The sequence below is a fragment of the Rhinolophus sinicus genome, linkage group LG05 (genome assembly GCF_036562045.2).
Source record: "Rhinolophus sinicus isolate RSC01 linkage group LG05, ASM3656204v1, whole genome shotgun sequence".
In the NCBI taxonomy this organism is placed as follows: Eukaryota; Metazoa; Chordata; class Mammalia; order Chiroptera; family Rhinolophidae; genus Rhinolophus; species Rhinolophus sinicus.
In genome coordinates this window covers 126823301-126846079 of record NC_133755.1, presented here as the reverse complement: position 1 = coordinate 126846079, position 22779 = coordinate 126823301, and the positions used below count along the sequence as shown (strand labels likewise).

Below are 22779 nucleotides of genomic sequence, written 5' to 3'. Positions count from 1 at the left end.
TAAGCTTTATGAGAGTAAATATTTGCCTTATTCCCATCATTACCACCTATGTCTAAAAATCAGAATGGCACATAATTGCACTAAATAGTTGTTGAGTGAATGCATCACTATGAAATTTAGATATGTGCAATAGTGGTTAATAGGGAAATAAAATATTACAGCCTATTTATAGATGTCATAATTGTAATAAAAAGGAATTAATTCCAAAAATATCCTGGATGTTTTTGAAAAAAAAAAAGTAAGCAAAATAATTGGAGTATGTAGTTAGCTTAATAAGTAACATAGAAATAAATATACAAAATGTTAAATTATACTAATAAAGTTATTCTTAATTTATACAGATTTATAAGTACTAAGTTATTTTCAACTAAACAATTACGTAAGCATAAAGGTATACAATACTATACAGACATGTAATATGTATTTTTGTTTATATATGCTTTGTAAATTAAAAAATATAATTATAAAACTTTTTGCCATATGTATGTCTTCTCATTTTAAGGTAAAGTAAAGTACACAATGACTCCATAGTTTTTAGGTTTTTTCCCTAGAAAAATTACTTTTCATTCTCTGTCTCTTTTTTGTATTGAAGTGATTGGCATCTTAGAATCCATGCAATTTTACCTTAATGAATATGTGTTTAGTACAGCTAATTAAAGACAATGGCTAACACTGAAATGTGAGGCAGATTCTATGCCAGACATATTAAAGCATCCTTAAAGTAACTCATACTGAGACTAAAACAAACTAAAATCAGAAAACATTTTTCTGGCCTTGATATAAAATTATAATTTCAATTAATAACTTATTATTTTATATTCTCAAAGGAAAACTATAGCATTTGCAATGTTTAATTGTAGTACAAAAGACAAAAAAAAATGCCAGGCGTGATATGTAACTTTGACATTGAAGATATTAAATTAGACACAATTGTTATGTTGATAATTCACTCATGTTTTGTACTTAATATTTATTGAATGAGTGAATAAATGAGTTGGAAAGAAAAGGTCTGTAGCCTTTTGCCTTGTGAGTAGTCTAAATGTCATCCCAGACCGAATTTCTGTGAAATAACCCAAGGAGCTAAAAAAATAGTATAAAAAATGTTTCTTTCAAATGACAAATTTCAGACTTTTCCTTACGAATGTCATAAAATCATCAAAGGCAGTCTACTTATTATGATATCAACCTAATGGCCTATTTTTATATATTGTTTACATAAACTCTTCTCTGTTCTTAAACGACAGTTTTATATAAATTCTTCTCATACTTCAAGAACTTAAGTAATACCTTCTTATAAAATTTTTTGAACAGGTAACTTTTCAAAACATCAGTTTTCCTTTCCTATTGTTTTTGTTTTTCCCTCATTTTTCTCTAATTCATCAACATTTTTCCTACACTTAGGTATGCAATCTGAATAAGTTATCAATGAGATGAGATATTACAAAGACTCACATTTTAAAATGTTATGTTTCCTTTCTGAAACATAACAAGTTTGATTTCTGTTGTCAGTCCAGTTTTTTTTAGTCTAACTTGGTTTCAAGTTCCATTTGACCATTAAATATTTCAACAATTATGTTTCGTTATATTCCTCCAATTTTCTCAAATTGAATTTATTTTTACTTTTTTACAAACGAGGCAGTGAAACTGATAATTTTGAACACCCCTAGATGCTATCTTCAGCTTCATGGTGTATCATCACCACCATCCTACATCTGCATAACACCATCCTGCAGAAATCTGCCACTCCATATGCTGTACCAAGCAGGGAGATTACAATGGGCTTGAATTTGGATCTCAGTCAGAGATTCCCTGGAGGCGTTTCACAGGAAAATATATTTCTCAAGCCAACATTTAAATCTTTGCCTAGACCTACCCCCACTTCAAAGAGAAATATAATGAGAATGAAAGCACAAACCCCCAAATTCAATTGCCACATTTTTTTTCTTCTTTTGAGGAGTTTGTCCTGTTCTCCTTGTGATTCCTTTCTGTTGGTACTGGCAGTTGCCAGATGGGCTTTATTTTTTAAATTTAAATTCTTTATTTTGTGGCAGTGCTGCCCATTGTATCACAGTCAATGCCAGCTCTTATTCTTTTAAAACACACATGCTTGGCACATCCCTAAATTGCTTAAGAATCAGAGACTAGAAACTTACATAAGGAAAAGGGAAAAGTATACATTTCTATCACTCTAATATTGAGAGTAACTGAAGCATAGAATTGTTATTAAAGGAAATCTTTGAAGCTATGTGTTTCATTTACAACCAGTGGATAAATACTGCTCACACTATGCCCACAAATAGTGAAATCTAGGGGAAGGTAAGCTGTTAAAGAGATTGAACAGTGAGTGAACAAAGATACCTCAGAAAACAGAGTTGATAAATCCCAGTGCCCATACTTCTATCTTACTAACACATGCCCAATGGGTAGAAACTGGGAGGGATGAGAGCACTGAAATTTAGAAAGGCATTTAATAATTGCAAAAAAAATATTTAACTTGCAAATATAAGCAAAAAATCCATTGTTTCAAAATGGTTGTTTCCTATATGAGTTTATTGAGATACTAGCATTTATTAAAAATGAATAGAGTTATTGTTTGGTGTATATAATTTTCAATAATGTCCCTTAAATCAAGTTTGGCAGGCCAATTAATTTAAATATTAAAACTATATATAAAAGTGTCTTCTGATAACCAAAGACCAGTTCCTTTGTGTGTGGAAATTATTATCTGAGTCTCAGATAGAATCCATGCTGAATAAATTGGCTTCTCATTATATCCTCCTGGTACTGAAAAAAATTTATCATGTCAATCTAGTTAGTCCAGTGGTCAAGAGTATAAAGTATACCTCAATTCTGCTTCTCATTTTCATTTAAAATACAGGCATATGACAATTTCAACATTTCAGAATATATTTCACAAGGAGAGGAGATTCATTGGCCTCTAAGCAATAAGAAATCACTATAAAATCCATATGTTAATGTGTGTGTACTCCTTAGCAATTACTTTCACCTTTGCCTTCATCTACTCCTTCTCTAAATTCTCACTTCCTAGAGATATATTTTTCTCCTTTTAAAACTCAAATGCTTCTCTGACTCAGAGACAAAATTAGTTGATCCCTCCTCTGCTTTGCTATTTCATTTCTAGTCTACCTCTTACCTTCATTATGCATTTTAAAATTACACTAAAGTGTAAGTATTAATGAGAAGAGGCAAAATGTATTTATATTTTTGAACAAAATTGTTTACTGCATAGTAAAAACTCAATAATAGTTATTGGTTCTCACTTTGAGATCATTCATCCCTGCTTTCACTTGAATTATATTAAACACACCAGAGGAAAATTATGTGAGACATTAGAGAAGAGCCAGGGACCGGGGACTGATAAATTATTAAGCAAGGGCCCAATAATGATGATGGTGATAATAATAATAACAATAATAATAATAGACAGTAGTCTTAAGTGTGAGACAGAAGAATTTCAAAAGCAAAAATTGAATGAAAAATAAGTTGTATGTTATTATTGTAGCATACAATCACTAAAGTTCAGAATTACTACCCAAGTCATCAAGAATATTAATGTAAAGAAGTGAGCAGCAAAGAGAAAAAAAAAAGCTAGATATTTGCCTGCTTCATTGTTTCACTGCTATATATGACAATAGGGTGAAGCACTGAAACATCAGCATTACTTTAATACTGTGGTTCTGGAATGTTTGAGTGAGAAATCTGACACCATAAATAGCAATATTACATAAGGTAGTTTGTCGTACAATGTATGAATCATTTGTAAGTATGTACGATATTTTTTGCCAAAGACTAATTCTGTAAATAGGCTATTCTTTTTAATTTTTATAATGAAATGACAAAACAGTAAAAGAAATATTATTCCTGGAATTGTTGCACATAGACGAAAGAAGTGTTAATGCCCTTGTTTAAAGTTTCTACAAGACTTTGTTGTTCTCTTCTGTCCATCTTTGTAGTTACCAGCTTGTGGGGTTATTCAGATAACATAAGCAGAAGACAGAAGGAGAAGCCTGACAGGATATGTTGAATGATGGGGCAACTTGAAACATCTAGCTGGCCACTGAGAAGGACAATTAGATAAGAATGAAAAAGCATGGTGGTTGTATAAACTGAGAACGTCTCCTTAGGATTTGTAGAATAAGGCAGCAAATGATTCTCTTTGCAATTCAATTGTCCATTCTTCAGATTTTTCAAAACCAAGAGAAAGACTGCAGAGTTGAAGATGGTGTTGCAACACAATTTAGAGAATATTGACATGTCAATGCCTCACTTTATGCAGATTTGTTCCAGATAAGCCCACTCATCACATACTGCCACAGGAATAATGAAGTTTGCAACTGAAAGAGCAGAGCAGAACTTCTTAGCTACACATAAATGTTTTGTGAGATTTTTATTAATATTTTACAACTTAATAGTATATTGATCCTTAATAGTTTCCTTGGTTCAGAGATCATTCTAATAATAATGAGATAAAAAGATAAAACTCCTTTCACCATTTGCCCTCATAACCCTTGCTTGCCATTTTCCTCAACCTCTAATTATTTTGTAGTTAATAAAGGAGATATTTTTAAAACTTTTGCTTGTTGCTCAAGGTTTGAACTCACACTGATGATCGGATTACTTAATACGAAAAGGGAAACCCTTTATGCTCCACAAGCAGCAGTTCTAAAATTATTGCATTGAATTGTTGACTGACAAAAATCTTTTTCTTTGAGGACGAAATGAAAGAAAATTGACTTGAATTTTGAATAGCAAGAGAAGTTAAGTGCACATAAAATAAATATTTTTTTAAGTGGAAGGACCACTAAACATTGATCATTACACACCAGTGAAAGAATGAGAAATTGTGCTTTCTTTTTAAATTAATAATTTGAGTAAAATATATTAGAATCACATTTGGTTTGCTTTTGAAAATAACTTTTGCAAGAGGAAGACTTTCAGATTTCTTCCTAAATTAATAATGGGTTGAGCATCTTTATACACCAGTTAATGTATGATAAGTAGAACGGTCAGGTCAGAGTCCACAGTAAATGAACACAAATTTGTAGAAAAACTTAACCTCCAATAGGTAACACAGCTATAGCTTTAATTAATTAATGCAATTATCTACAACTAAGCATTGATAAATGCAGTTTTCTCAAACCGTATGCATCCTCAATTTTATATAACACGATACCCCACAAAAAAACACAAAAGAAAACCTTAGGATGACATAGAAAGTCCTTTGCTCTATTGAGTAAAGGGGTGGAGAGAGAAATGCAACTACTTGGAGTTGATAGGATATAAGAAGAGTGAACTTAAATATAGCTGACATTCAATTATTCTGGGCTTCTCCCTTTACTTTAAATATAAATTAAGTATTTTGCATTCTCAAAAACTTATGTGTCAATGATTCATTTACTCAATTTCTCATTAAGTACATATGAAACATTATTTTTGGGGTCAACCAAAAATGTAATCAAGGTTAAATCAGAGTACTTTTATTTTATTTTGTTTAATTCTTTTTTTTTCAGTTACAGTTGACATTCAGTATGATTTTATATTTGTTTCATATGTACAGCATAATGGTTAGACATGTATATAATTGATGCGGTGACTGCCTCGATTAGTTCAGTACACCTCTGGCACTGCACATAGTTGTTGCAACATTATTAACTACATTCTCTATGCTGTACTTTACATCCCAAATCAGAATACTTTCAAATGACACTAATTTTACTCCATTGAGCAAAGATATGAGAATCATGTATGAATCATGAGTCATATCAGGAGATTCAATGCAACATGTTTTTAAGGATTACTTCAATATTTATATGTTTTTATTTTTCCCCTAGGAATGGATTTTTTCTGGTAGAGAATGGGAAGGTAAAAAAAGGGGAAGTTTGCACAACCATTCTTATTCTTAATTTTCTCTGTGACCTGCTCATCTCTCACACCACTTCTGAATTATATCAGTTATTCTTTTATTAATGAAGCTCTCTATATTACCTCTTGGAACACTGTGTCCTTAACGGCCTGTATTGTCATGTCTGTATACCACCCTTTCACCCTCCAGAAAACTAAGAGCACCTTGAGGGCAATACTCATAGCTTATGTTCATTTGCATTCCCACAGCAAATACGATTAAAAGCATAATAATACTTTTTAAAATGAATTACTAATGTTTTGAATGAATCGAACAATGTGATTAATATCTCATCTTTCCCAGGCAACACAAATAGAGGTTTTAAATTCCAATTACTTGGAGTGACTCTTTAATGATTGAATTAAGGCCAAGAGTTATATGTATCACAACAGAACACTGGAAAAAAAAGTTTTTCAGCCAGAATTGGACCCAATTTCTCCTAAATCAAATTACCTAGATATCAATCTCTATCTATTTATCTATAGTCCTTGCATTTTCTCTAGTAATCAAGCAATAAGAGATAGCTGATTATAAGCTGAAGTGTCAGGATAGAGGCACAGAATAGAAGTAGACACTATTTAATTTTATATTGTGTGTGTGTGTGTGTGTGTGTGTGTGTGTGTGTATGTGTGTTGAACAACAGGTGAAGGATTTCAGGTTGATACTATAAAGGGATTTTTAAAAAGGTAAATTATGAAATATTTAAAAATTATCTGCTAACAGAATGAATTTAAAACCTCTAAAATGTGGTCAATAAATATTGTATGTCACATCTGTTATTCTAAAATAAACGTAAGTAAAGTTATAACAGCAACTATTTAAAATTTAACAAAAAATTTGGTTAAATTCTCTACTGATAGTTCACAATATATACATTGGGATTATTTAAATAGAGAGAGAGAGAGAGAGAGAGAGAGAGAGAGAGAGGATAAATGTCTCAACTCCCATACCATGTTTATGTGGCATGGGAGGAATGCTTATAAGCCTCTCTGTTATGTGTATTTTAGATTTGTGAATAATATCCCCCCAGGGTATATGATGAGTAGCTGCTGGAAGGCTGTGGCCTTATGAGACAGGTCAGTGGTATTTTAGTTGTGGTGACTCAGCTATCTGTATTCTAAGTTTTCAGATTTGTGGTCATCTTGAGTTTAAGTGTAACATTTCAACCATTTTATAGAAAAAAAATACCCAAATCAGTCTTTCAGGAATATTTGCATCAGGTTTGTGTCAACTGAAAAGTCAAGCAGTTGAGGGTTGAGAGAAGTGAAGATTACACTGTTTTCTCTCATTTCATCTATACAAAATGATTATCAGTTTCCATATGAAATATAGCATTGACGCTAAAAAGTTTCACACATATATAGTTTTATATATATAGTTACATAGTTATATATATATATATATAGCTATATATATAACCATATATAGCCATATATATATATATATATTAATATAACTTCAAGTTATATTACCAAGCCTTAATTCCCCAGACTACAGGCTACCACTTTTTTTTTTAATACCTTGACAACACGACTCCTCACAGGAAGTCTGCTTCCCACCTGCCTGCTGGAAATTCATGCAGTCCTCCTTCACTCTTTCACTTCTTCCCTCCTAACCTACTTCTTTTCCTTCTTTCTCTTTCTCGCTCCATCCCTTCCTTCCTCTGACATTGACTGTTGGTGATGGTCCCCAGAGAATCCTTATCAATTTGAATTGCTGTCACCTCTTGTGGATTGCTGCCCCAGACATCACTTTGGGTTACCTATTACAGTTTCATATCTGCTTTTTCCTGCTACCTATAGGTGTCATTGGTTTACTTTTCTCTAAATAGAACAAAGTGGAATAAACTTTTCTGAAATCTTAATGAAAATGAAAACTTTGTAGTATAATAAAGAAATAGGAAAAAACAAAACAAAAAGGAACAAAACATAATACAACTGAGAGTTCAGCAGTGTGACCTGTATTTGCCATGTCTCTCTTTGACTCCTTGGCCGGTTAATATTTTCAAAGATCTTACTACCCATAGTGTATACAGGGGCTTATTCTCAGGCCCACTTTATTTTTATTCAAGGCCCACTGCTGCAGCCAGATGAGTACTAAAAAATCACTTGCATTAATCTTTATAAAGATTGAACTATAACCCCAATGTAGACAAACATTTAATTTTCAGATTCAAGTGTGTGCATTGGATTAATTCACTGGTAAAGATTCTGAGAGTAGTGCACTTGCATTACATTTGTATGACATCCCCACCCCACACACAACTACTTGCCATCCCAGAACTAGGGCAAAGGACACATTTCTGAATACAAATTTTATCTAAGTTTATAAAGACTCCTTATGACCTTATCATGCCTGTTCTGCAGTCAACTAATTTAGATCCCATTCTCATAACAGGAAGAACATCATAGTTCTCTTCCTGCAAGAAACATCCTCGTACATATAGAATGCGTGTATACAATTTAAAAATAATGTATACTCAGCATTTAAAGTCATATATTATTATAGTATTGTTTGTTGCCTGTTGCCTACTTCATTTTAAGATATAAAAATACACACACATGCACATGCACATATATGGTAGATACTGAATGCTATGACTCATTCACTTTTCCCACAATTTGTAATTAAAATAATCAATGTATTTAGACAAAAGGCAAGATGTTCACATCACTTTCTTTGGTAAATGGGGATTCATTTTGTTTGAATTTGTGGTTGAACTTCTAATTATGTTGTTTTGGGGACTCTGGGGATTTTACAATTACCTCTTCAAATGAAAATTGATCAAGGTTGAATATCAAAGTAACTAGAGAAAATCTTTTAAATACATTTTGTTTCAGAAACTTCAAAAGTATACTCTAGTAGGTGCTATTTCTAGTTAGAATAGTGTCCATCTCTCAGTATTTTGTAATATTCAGCTGCAGGAGCAATAATTGAACTAAAAGCTGTAGGCTTCTATTAGGAATATCAGCTGATAAACATTTTTTGTAAAATCTAAATGGAATCCTGAACCTGGATGTAAATTATTTATTACTTCTACAATTTCAATATTTACTTAGGGTTTTTTTGTTTGTTTGTTTGTTTTTGTTTTTGTTTTTGTTTTTTGTTTTTTTACCTCTGAATTTTGTTTGGTTTGTTTTCCTTTGCGGTGATTTTTGTTTGTTAATTTACTGTAGGAGCTAAAGTTATATTTATTAATGACAGATACTTGTATCAACTGGTATTTAGAGCAAACATACATAAGCATTTATGTATCGTTGCTGATTGAAAATTTTCAAACTACAATGGAATTGTAAATTAAATAACTTTGTAATGCTACTTGTTTGCATTCTGTATTATAACTAAGAGTGATTCTTTTTTTTTTTTCCTTCCTCTGAGATGACCTATGGGTAATGTTTCCAGGTGGGAATTCCCGCCTGTTCTCAGGAATTTCTTTTGCTTTCCCATTCCCGAATCCCGAGAAAAGTTGGTTGGGAAATTGGGAAAATTGGCTCCTTGAACCCAGGTGGTTGGTAGTATTGGCTGTCACTTTGTGGAAATGATTCATCATGGAGAACAGAAAATAATTTATATCTTGGGATTTGGGAACAGGAAAGCAAAAAAAAAAATCCTGAGAATGGCGGGAATTCCCACCTGGGAACCCTACCTATGGGATATGAATGTATTATACTCCATGGTTTGAAGAGGGTTTGCATCTCAATGTGTCTAAATAGTAAACTATGAACATTATTTACTAAAATAAAATGTTTATTTTATGCATGTATGAGGCAATCATCATTAGTTATGCAATCATGCCCATAAGCAATCAGAAACATGACTATTAGTATTATATTCAAACTGTGGAAACAAAAAAAATAATAATAATTGAATTAGTGAAATGTGCTGTCATAGGCAAGGAATAGATTAATCATTCAGCAGTAGACCAACAAGTTGATTTTTTTTATACTTTTCTAAAATCATATACTTTTCTACTAAAATCATACATTTCTAAAATCAGATTTTTCTATAAACCATAATATATTGATATTTTTAGCCATGATAGTTGTGGAAAGTCTATATAGTCATGAATGAGCATATTTCTTATTTCTATAAATGTAGCTTGTAAATTTTGTAAGAGAATTCTATTTCGGAAACCTGAATTGAACAGGTCTTTCACTTTGCTTTGTAAACAATATCTAATCTGGATTATTTTAAAGTCTTTTAGTTTGTGGAAAAAACAAAACAAAAAACAAACAACAAAAAACCCCCAACATTTAGCCTTATACTAATGGTCACTTTGCTAGAAACAGTCATATGATGCTTGCTAACTAACGTGTCTAAATAGTTCAGCTGTGACTTGTTACATGACAACTATGCAGCCCCACACAGAGGAACTGTATCTGGCCAAGTTATGGGAGAAACAATATTGTAATCACACCTGATACTGCACATGTGAAAACAGCCTTAGGCTGTTCTCCTAAATACATCCTGTTAACACTGGTATATTGGTATTACATGAGATATTGGCATTCTTCTGAAAGGAAAAAAAAAAAAATCCACAGAGTTTTACCCATTAAAATCCAATTATGGAAATTACACAAGTTATTTGTACCCAGGGCTAGCCTCAGGCAAAATCCTAAAGTTGGCTTTTGTTCTAGGTCTTGTGCGGGGGCGTTTTGCACTTAGTATCTGTGGAACCATTACATGAAAGGTACAAAATGAAAAGGGCTTAAGGTGTTACTTCTAAAAATCCCAATATTTTTAGAAAAGACTCAAAAAGCAAAACCCTTTATAACTTTTTGTGGATCTCAGTGAATGGTATCACACTAACCATTCATTTGCCCGAGACAACAAAAGGACATTCTTGATGTCTCTCCTTCTTAACCATCATATGCAATTGTTTCTTAAGTCCTCTTGCTTCTCCATCCAGAGGATGCCTTACATTTCTCCTTATCATTTTCACACTTACTGCCAGTACTTTATTTCAAGTGTTCGTAGCATCCTCTGGGACTACTGGAATAGATACCTCTGCCTCATCTCTGCCTTACCGCTACCTCTAACCTTCTTTTATTCCATTCCGTCTTCTATAGTTCCTCCAAAGTTGTCTCTCTATAACACAAATATGGCTTTACTTTTTCCATTTAATTTCAGCCAGTAGCTTCTTAGACTTGCACAAAAGTTATTTGATTATTAAGTCTAATTTTTCTTTTATATAGACCACTCAGCTCTACAGAAAAAGTAGGAGTAACCACATACAATGCACTTTTTCATGTCTTATTTATCTTTGTTGTTTGTTTGCTTGTGTTTTATGGTATTTCCTGTCTCCTTTCCTTATTGTCAGTCTGAATTGTAGCAATTCAAATATAGCATCATCTGTAGGTTCTGTGTGACTGAGTAGTTATTAGTCTTTGGATCACCAGCAATTGTGTCTAACACATTGAATGAATGAAGAAAGGATGAGCTGAAACTTAAAGGAAAGAATTTGGAACACTGAACAGGCAATCGGAACCTCTCTAAATCCCATCTTGGCATTGACCGAGGGCTGCAACATTACAGTGAATGATGTTGCAATTAAGGGTAATAAATTTTGAAAAGAAAAATAAAAAGCAAATATATACAGACCACATATAAACACACTTCTAAATGACTAAATCATTGAAAAGTGCCCTTGTGTTTCTACTGCAGGTGCTTTGAGTTTGTGTTGCATGGGGGTGGCTTAGCAGTTTAATGAACTGTGAGTTTACTGGTTTTCAATTTGAGTGGGTTTACATACTCTCTTCCTGGTGCTCAATTGTGTCCTTTCCCCTTCTCCTGTCAGACAGGGTATGGCAACGTGAGAGAGACTGACACAGATAAAGGATAGAGAGATTTGGGAGTGAGCGTGCCATAAAATCAATAGGAAATCATAGGGATTGAAGGAGAACTTTAAATATCCACTCTCGTAGATCATGACTACAAAAACATGAACAGTTATCAAGCAATTTAACTAAAGTTGTTTTTGTTCATTCTGTTCCATGATTCAGTATCCTTCACTCTGATAATGTGGTTATTTCTTACGCCAATTTACTTTTATGATTCAGATTCATGAATACATTCCACGATACTTTCTTTCCACAATGTTTTATTTGCTTTTACTAAAAAGATGTCATTTAGGTGGTTTTGAATCAAGAAAAGTTAGAAGCACTAACATGAATGGTAATTTTTCCTACTGCTATGAGACAAATTATTCATTCACTCCTGTACACTTTATTCTCACATGTATTTGGATACTTATAATGTCAAATATGATTAGGTACATATAAGACCTTCTCTTTCTTCTGGGATAACTCATCTATCTTCCTACCTTGAATTTTGCCTAGCGTAAGTAGAGAAACGGTGCCTGACATAAGTAGAGAACATTCCTAGCATGCAAGACTTGGCAAGAGAACATATAAAGGGAAAAGAATTAGGGAAGAGGAAACCCTTAGAAAAAACACTGTTTTAGACTACCTCCAGTTCTTTTCATCATATTCTTGTTCTACCACTGTCTTTTCAGTACATTCTGAACAACTAGCATAATCTTTGGAACTGCTATAAGAGCACTGCTTTTGGATTAAGTTCTCTAAAGTAGCCACTGTCTCATCTGGTCTCGTCCCATCATTTTGTTGTCTTTTCAGACAAGCACATATTATTAAGTAAGTACTTGCTTAATAAATGCCTTTTTTATTGATGAGGGTTATGGATAATACAAATGTTGGATGGAGGAACCAGTTTACAGTTTGGACAAATCATAATGACCTTGTACACACTTATCTACATCGGAATAAGAGGAGCTAAATTTATTTGAAGAAAGTCATACAATCAGGCAGAGAGGATATACTTTAAATTCGTAAATCAAGCTCCCAGCAATATTGCTACATTTTCGTGGTAAGTTTACTTTCTACTTTCCAAAATAGTTAAAATACTTCACAAACTCTTCACTTTCTTCAAATTTCTTATGTTAATTCATTTTTTCACCCGAATGCCTATCCTGACATGCTTAGCTCATGGTGTTATACCATTCTTCATTAAAAACAAGAAAAAAAAGGAATTGAGTTCTCTCCTCTCACTGCCCAAGATGCTGAAAAGGAAGACGGCTAAGGGGAAGAAGGTGGTGCCAGCACCTGCTGTCATGAAGATGGCCCACAAGTACAGGTCAGAGACAAAGCAAGAGAAGAAGCAGAGATGGTTGGCTCAGGCTGAGAAGAAAGCTTCCAGGAAGGGGGATGTCCCCACCATGAGACCAGCTGTCCTTTCAGCAGAGGCTAATACTGTCACCACATTGGTGGAGAACAAGAAAGCTCAGCTGGTAGCGATTGCACATGCTGTGGATCCCATGGAGCCAGTTGTTTTCCTGCCTGTCTTGTGCAGTAAGATGGGGTTTCCTACCGCATTATCAAGGGGAAGGCCAGGGTGGGGCATCTAGTCCACAGGAAGACCCGTATCACTGTCGCCTTCAAGCAGTTTAACAGGAAGAGAAAGGAGCACTGGCTAAGCTGGTGGAAGCTATCTGAACAAATTACAACAGTTACCATGAGATCTGCGGTCGTTGTTGAGGCAACGTCCTGGGCCCAAAGTCAATGGCTTGCATTGCCAAACTGGAAAAGGCAAAGACTAAAGAACTGGCCACCAAGCTGGGATGAGTGTACACTGTTGTGTTTTCTGTACATGAAGTAATAATAAGACTCCTTCAGTAAAAAAGGGAGGGGGGGTGACTGAATTTTCTCCTTTTCCCAACGTTTCAAATATAAATCTTTTATGACCTGTGACTGTATTTTCTGCCATTTGTCATTTAAAGAAAATAAAGTTCTCTTCTTGTATCAAAGTTTAGTTCTTTGATTTGTGATTTGGATTTCATCCTCTTTTCTCATGAATGCTTTTTTCCATGTTATCCACTTCTCCTATTCCATTGGACCACTTCCATTATTGCTGATATAAAAACAACAACAAAATTCTTAATCTTATAGATGTCTCATAAATATATATATATATATATATATATATATATATATATATATATATAATTCAAATTATATATATGTATATATATACATATACATGTATATATATACATATACATGTATATATACAATTTGAATTTTTGGAAACTTTAGCTGTGCTGTCAACTTTGGAAAAAGTATCCCAGTTATATCATGTTGGGTTGGCATTGTACAGAAATTAACAGCCATATTGGTCTAGAAATGTTAAACATAATTTTTTTCCATTTGTACAGGGGTAACACACTGTATTAAATATGTAAGGTCTTATCTACATGGGTTTGATTACAGAACTAATAAAGTATTCTCTAAATTAAAAACAAATAAACAAACAAAAACAAAAAACTAACTGTGATTTTCAGCTCCCCTCTTGCAAAAGTGAAAAAGTTAAGTGCATATTTCTATTTTTTCATTTCTCTTCACCTTTGCATTTACTTTCATTTCCCATTCTTTACTCTAATGAAACTGATGTTTATTTTCTTGCTACACTAGAATGTAAGCTCTATAAAGCAGTACTTACATCCATCTTGTTTAAATATCAACTTCAAGTTGTAGAAGAGTCCCTTGCATGTAGTGGATACTTGCAATATTTGTCAATTAAATGTGCAAATGAATTCATGCACTGAGACTGTTTTAACCAAAATTAAACAATTTCTCTCTTATAATTGTTAAATATTGATATAAATATAAACTAATACATAGTCAATAAAGAAACATGGATAATACTGAAAAGTATGTAGGAAAATTTTTAAAAGCATATGTATTTTACTACAAGGAGATTACCATCGACATTTCAGGCTTTCATTCCATTGTTTTTCTATGTATTTGCACCACATATTTTAATACTTTATCACTTAACATTATACCTCTAAAAGTTCTTCTTCTCAGAACTATTTGATGAACATAAGTTTAATGATTACATTATAATTCACTTAAAGATACACTACAAATAAAGTATTTACTTATTGCTAGACAGTCAATTACATCCACTGCTTTACCATTTATTATAATGGACATATTTTGTCATATTTGGGTTACGTCCTGAGTATAGACACCAATAAGTAGAATTATTGAGTAAAATGACAGAAATGAAAATATACTGAAACATATTGCACTGCTTCCCACAAAGTTTACAACTATTTCTATTCTCACAACCACACTATGAAAATGTCATATCTACAAATTTACACTAGCCTTGATTGTTCTCATTTGTATAATTACTAATTTAATTGATGAAATAACATCTTAAAATATTTTAATCAGTATTTAAGCAATCAAATATAAAATTGAAATAGTTTCTATATATTCATTGGGTACTTTTCTTTACTTTTCAGGCTAATTTTTATTTTTCATCCTTAACATCACGTTCTTAACATTTTTGTAATAATTGGAATATGTCTGTAAATGTAAAGTTATTAAATTTGTCACATTTCTTGTATTATTTTAGTTTGTGATTTTCATTTAATTACTTTGCTGACATGGAGTAATGTCACATTTAATGTACACAATCAACTCTTGAATTATTTTCTAAAATTACTATTATGTTTAAAATGTGTACACACATTAAGAAATTTCATTAAATTTATTTCTACCTAGCTTTTTTCTTATTTCTTTAATGGCTTAATATTAAATTTCTAGTCAATTGTGATTTCAACTGAGCTGTTTAGGCATTAAGAAATACAGCAATTTCATCAAACTAATGTGTGCAATATACAATTATGATTTCTTGACCCTTAAGGTTTTTAGGGGATTAATTAGCTTATTCAAAAGTGACTTTCTAATTCAAAATTGTCTCTCTTTGTAAAATATAAGGAGGACTACAGAATGAAAGGCAATTTTCCAGACAAAGGAGATAACATTTGAGGGAAAGGGGCCACCTATAGACAGTCTGGCACAGCATAAGATTCCTACTTTGGGACCTGCTTCCGTATCACTCCATAATTTTAGGATTTGTTCTCTCTCTTTTATTTTTGAATTTGAAGATTTTTCTCAAAACTCTGTCCCAGAAGCTGCAAGATCATGTTTAGCAGAGTGGAAGGAAGTGAGCAGAGAACAAAGGGAAATAGTATAGAGAAAGTAGAAATTGTTTGTGTGCCTATGTATTTGTAAATGACCCAACAAAAGGGTTTTTATAAGTGAATAGCTAACAGATTGCTCAGATTTATCTATAGTTTATTAATGGTCATTTTATGGAAATTCATATGCTCATTTAATAAGAAATTCACAGTTATAATGACAGAGAATATAAGCTTAAAAACAATTTGGAATTAGCATGCCATCAGTAATTAAAAACTGAAATGAAATAGAGTGAATTTGAATAAGTGAGCCAGAAAATATGACTAGTTCATCTCCTAATTATTTCAGATCCAGTGGACAGAGAAATCTGGTCTCTTAGCTGCAGTGAGAGTCTTACTTTTCCTATCATTGCCATGAAGTGAATTCCAGCAACAGAATCTTTCTTAGTAGGCCAATCATGCCTGATTTTGCCATTGTCCTCATTACACACACCTGCTATGGAAATTTAATATACTAAACAACATGCCTCCTTTTTCCTGTTACTTCCAATTGGATCTCCTACATTTGCATTTAACTCAGGAGGCTGTCAAATTATATGCAATGATTTAGATTCAGCATAGTTTAATCACATCTAGAGATGACTAAAATAAAATTTTAATCATACTTTTTTTTTTTAGTTTGACCTAATTTCTTATTAAGTCTGTGCTTTGTCTAGAATTTTATTTTTACTGAATAAGCTATACAATGGTAACATATTCTATTTTAAAGGAAGGAACATTCTTTAGAAATATGTTAATATGGTACCAATAGGGATGTAGTTACAAGAGCTTTGCAATCATTCCCATTCTTTCCTTAGACTGCAATGTTTGTAACAACCCCTTTGACCTCAAAAAACTCGATACTTTTCCCTTACATACATTTCTTTTTCCCTCTCACTTCCAGAATGCTGTTACACTTGTAACATCTGCCTAGAACAGATGCTCCTGAAGTTCTCCTATAAACATAGAATTTCCTTGAAAGCAAAAAGCATATATATATATATATATATATATATATATATATATATATATATATATGGAAGGCAGTGTTTTAAACATACAACATTTATTGTTTTCTCTTTTTCTCTCCTGACATGATGGCATTTTTTAAAAGAAATTATTTCAGATAATTAGGTCTGAGTTTGATTCAATCAATGCAGTTGTTTTTAACTCTATATTTTTCTAAACTAAAGCTTATTCAAGACAGTTTAATTTTCTTTAAGTTAAATTCATTAGTATTTTACTTATATCTTCAAACAGTATTAAATGAGTTCTCTTTATGGTGCAAAGAACACTAAAAGAGTAGTTCAGAGGAAAAAAATATGAGTGAAAAGTCATACAAGATACTCAACCGCACTAGAAACAAACAAGTCACCTTCGAAAATAAGATATTATTTCTATTCTTACTAACATGTCAAATATTTAAGAGTATTTAAGAGAGACCCCTTCTTCACATCTGGGCTCTGTGCTGAAGCTCCCTATCACGTGACCAGGCCATTTGCACCTCTGCCATAGACTTCTGCTTCTTGCTTGCACTGTGCCTAGACATGAGCCAGAGATTAAATGTTCAGGGTCTTCTCCAATTTTTTTTCTGAGTAAGTACCAGAGAATGCATGCATCTTTCTAAACTCCCCAGTATACACAGACACTTTACAATGCTCTAGTTTTCCAAAGAAATTATCTCCCAGGTTTTCCTCCCAGTCTTTTATTGTTCTTTGGTATGCCTCAAAGATGCCATCTTTCGACTCAGGATACTGCAGGTTGTTCATTCACCTTACAATGTTTTTGAGGAATACAATTTACTCACCTTGAATAGGTTTCTATTTATGCAAAACAAAAAATATAACAAAGTTGTTCTGTCAATCTTTGCTAGATTTTTTAAAGTCTCTGTGGAGTGCTGGGAGTTGCCTACTCTACGATTTTCATCAACATTACAACCTACTTCTTTATATTTCTAGTACATTTTAAAGTGTATAATAAACATTTTGGATGAGCCATTATGTTGGGCATTGGTCTGGCAGGAGGTTAAATTAATGGAAAAATATCTTGACTTTTGCAGGGTTTTTTTTGTGTTTTTTTTGTGGGTTTTTTTTTGGTTGTTGTTAGTTTGTTTGTTTTTGTGTGTGTGATGAGTTTATTTTAACTTTGTCTTTAGTTTTAGGTCATATATGTATACTCTAAAGCATGGTCATTCTTAATGTGTTGCCTCTCCATAGTCTCAGCGAAGTGTCTGAGATGCTCAGTGAGTGCTCTCCACTTCTACCCACTGGACAACCTCTGGTATCTCTGCTCAGCTGTTTGTTTGCAAGCAGACCCTCCTTCTAACACTTTACAGATCCTATTGTACACATTCAGGGCCCCATCTTTGGCTGAGGACTTAGAGATTCACCACAAGTCTTCTGGGGTATTTTCACCCACCTACCATGAGTCAGTCTTCCTCCTGTCCAAGGCCCTTATCTGAAAATTCCAGCCATTACTGTCACTTATCTCTTCCTCTTACTTATGTGAAGACTGCATTCCATTTAGGCATCATCTCCCTGCATGGTAATCTGGAAAGCTCTTGCCAGTGAAAATCTGTGATAATTATGGCTCTCACCAAATGTATTGCCACTCTCTCCAGGATTCCTCCTGTTTCAGTTATTCAATTCCTGGGAATTCTTGCTTTGTATATTTTGTCTATTCTTATAGACAGACACAAATTACTCTATCTTGACTGAAAGCGAAAGTCAAAGATATTCTTAAAATGTTTATGCCTTCAATGCAGTAGCATTTTAGGAAATTATCTGCAGAAAATATCCAGAAATTTTCATATCTGCTCAAATTCATTCACTAGAGTTGTTAATGTTTTTAAATGATTAGTTTGCTGTAAACCTTTGACGTTATTCAACGATTAATGAATCAAGCAGTGGACCTTTTAGCAGATAGAAAAAAGGTCCAAGGAGATGTACAAAATGAAATACTATAGTAGTTACGTTAGCAAAAAGTAGATTGGTTGTAGTAAGTTCAGTTTTCTAAAAGTGGAAGCAGAGGTCTATCGGGTAGTTTACCTCACTAGTGCTGACGAGGTAATTCCTAATTTACTGGTTTAAGATTTCATTTCTTGGAAACCCAAAACTAATCAAGTTATGTATTAAGTCTCGGTTTGCTGAGGTGAGGCTTAGCATAAGTGACTCCATTTTGTGCCTGTGATCTTACTTTTAACACTATCTATTTAACATACGAGTATAACCACCTGGACTGCAGCACTGAACAATGAATATTTATCTTTGAGGATGCATGGATAGAGCCTGGAAAGAAGTGAAAGTGATGTCCCTCACAGGTTTGCCACCATGTCTCCCTATTATAATCCTCTATTTCTTAATAGCTGAAGTGGCATTGCATCTGCAACTCATCACTGATTTAATTGTCTTTCTTCTCTTATCTAGCCAGGCCAGGTATAGAATAATATAATAAATGAGAATCTTTGTTGTTAATAACATTTAAGCATATTCCCTAGATGACAATAGTTCCTGAAGGAAGAACACATACTAAATTATTGGTGGCAGAGACTGAAGAGTGTATGTATATTTTTTACTGTCACATAAAGACACTGAGGAAAACTTCCCTGGTTATGAGCTTTACTTGTGGGTATGTAAATAACTGCATCCTTTTTAGGGCTACAATGTCAGGTAGCATGTAGGTTTATTTCATCTCTCCTTTAATCTATGTTGATTTATCAACATGATAAACATTTATTTTTAAATTGTAATTTCCTTGCCCACTAAGACATACCTTTCACCTGATATCATAAGGGGGGTGGGGTGGGGGGGATAGAGATATAATGAGTGAAGAAAGAAAGGTGAGGGTTGCTCAGAACAGAAAGTGAGCAAGTAGGAAAGTTAAATTTCCTCTTTCAGGTGTATCCTCATTGAATGCAACCATATTTCTTGAATGAGGAGGAGATATTAAGCCTTGATTTGGCTAATATGTATTTATTTTTTATCAGTTAAGAGAAAAAGAAAAATAAATCAGCATATATTTTATTTTTTTTTATCCTTGGAAAAAGTGGGAAAATATTTTGTATTTCTACCACTGACCAATATAAAGATCGAAAATGTAATAGCTTTTAAAGACCTGCATCAGTGGATACAGAACTACAGGTCACTGAATTGGCTATAATTGTTGGATTGTAGCTTTTTTAAGCTTTAAGAAATGGAATGGCTGGTACATTATGTCACCTAAAGAACAATGCCCCCCTCCTCAAACCCATATGATTTGAAGTGTAAAAAAGTATATTTATATTTACTTGTTCATTTTAAACATTCAGAAAATATAGGGAATTACTAATTCGATGAGAAATTATTTTATTTGGTAATAATAATTGTTCTCTTCTTGTTAATCTTTCCTCCATCAACAAAAATCAATATACTGAATGAATACATATGATATTACATAGGGCTTGTATAAATATTATGCAGAAGTGATACAGAAAGTCTTCACTTTGTGAGGTAATAAAGGACAGTGAAAATGACCATATGACCTGAAATTATTCAAAGTAATCTTAGTAATCAATAAGAACAATTATTATTATTCTGTGACTTTTAAAAACTTTTGTCAAAATATTTAAAAGTCTTTTACTGACAGCTATAAATATGTAGGGGATTGAAAAATAGTAAAACTTATATTTTGTACACTGTAATTAAAACTTAGAAATATTGAAAATTAAAGTGATTTACTTCTTTAAAACTATAAACTGTTTTAAACAATGCTTGCCTTCTTTACTTCAACATATAATTTGCAGTATGGATTGCAAACCTGTTCTGTGCCTTGGCAAATTTTCATACTCTTCTCTAAGTTTGGGTTAGTTAACATTTTATCTTTTGTACTTTCCATTTCCTAAAATATCTCTGAGAGTTTCTGTAATGTAAAGTATTTTTTCCAATGTCACTTTCTTTGAAACACTTCTTCCTTTTTGTTACAACTACTTTCCACATTTGTGAGTACCCAATTAAAAAATAAAATACAACTAGAAGACAGTATTGTTTTGATATCTAAAGAATGCACATATCTCATAAAAATTTCTTTCAGGAATCAAAAGAAAAAAATTTAAAGATTCCTTGATGTCAAAAGGATTTCTCAGATTACATCTAAGAAATTGGAACACATAACAAGTTGCTATGGAAATGGAAACAATAGAGAATTTGATGTGTAAAAGAAATAAAAAATTAAATAAACTAAAAAAGTAATATAAAAAATTTTGTGCAACTCAATAAAGAGCTGAATGGGCACTAAGGAAAATCAAGTCAGTAAATTTGATTAAAAAAAAACTTGAAATAAATTTCTCAAAGAATAAAAAGTAAATAGAGGAAACAATGAAAACTTATCTGATATAATGATTTTAATGAGAATAAGAAAGACAGAAATGAAGACAATTTTCCAGAGCTGGCAAATTCTAAAATGCTCAGATTGAAAGATTACCATATTATGGGGAAAATCAATATAAATAGTAAACTCAACAACATCAACAAAATTTTAGAAACAAGGAAATGAATGCAAATATATTATCCCATTTAGCAAAAAATGTAGTAAAATAAAATAGTGAAGGTAAAATAAAACTGAATCATATCACTAGCAGTGAAACTAAAATTAACCTGGCCTCAAGTGTCTCTACAACACTAACTGTCAGAAGACAATACACAAAAAAGTAACATATTTTTAAGTCTTTGAGGGAAAAGATCATCTATCCCATAATATTTTAATGTTTTTAATTTTTTTAAATTATGGTTGACATACAATGTTATATTAGTTTTAGGTGCACAACATAGTGATTAGACATTTATATAATTTATGAAGTCATCATCACAATAAGTGTAGTACCCATCTGACACCTAACATAGCTATTACAATATTATTGACTACATTCCCAAGGCTGTAATTTACATCCCTGTGACTATTTATGCCACATTTAGACAGCTAAATTGACTTTTCCATTTGAGGACCAAGAAAAAGACTCTCACTTATAAAACAAATAGGATCATAAACAATCTATGTAATTTTTGCTTTATTGCTTGAATGCATAATTGTAGTGGATTAACAGATTAAACAAGTCACAAATTCAAAATTGATAATCTATGATATGCATACTGAGAAAGTCAATTCCAAAAGTTGTTATCAATCGTGTTGCAGCTTGAATGGGTCATTTAGCTAGTTGGGCATGATTTGGGTCTAGCAATAGTGTAGTATACAGAGGGTGCCAAACAAATGTATACACATTTTCAGAAAGAAAAAAACTGTATTAAAATTGTACTCAATATGTACTGATAACAAAAGATGAATACAAATTACATTTGACTTCTGCAATTACAAGAGGTGCTCAAAGTTGTTACCATCAGGGTCCAGACACTTCTGATTACCGCGAACTACTGCTCGAGCAATGTTGACCAGAGAATGCACTTGTATACACTTTTTTGGCACCCCTATATTTAAATTACTCACAGAAGTACTTGGGCCTTGTTACTATTATATTTATGCCTTAACCTGTACTATATACCATTAGACAAAAATATAACATAATGGTGACAATATGTAATTTGAGTGTGGCATAAATAATGCAACAATATAAACAAAAGCAGGTAATTTGATAAATGGTCTCCTTCCCAATTTTCCTATTACTATAACTAGAACCTGATGCCCCAGAGTGACTAGGACTTCAGGGACTATCCAGTACTGTGAAAAAGGGTTGGCCCAATGTGAATGTCCGTTGTGTCCTTCCATCTCTATTATTCCAATCTTTTAATATTGATTGATAATGCTTCTTAAATACGTCCTC

At 32.6% G+C, this 22779-nt stretch overlaps 1 pseudogene; it reads left to right on the top strand.

The window, feature by feature from the left end:
* The first annotated feature begins 12998 nt into the window (after positions 1-12998).
* LOC109454886 (large ribosomal subunit protein eL8) lies at positions 12999-13563 on the top strand (annotated as a pseudogene).
* Positions 13564-22779: the final 9216 nt, after the last annotated feature.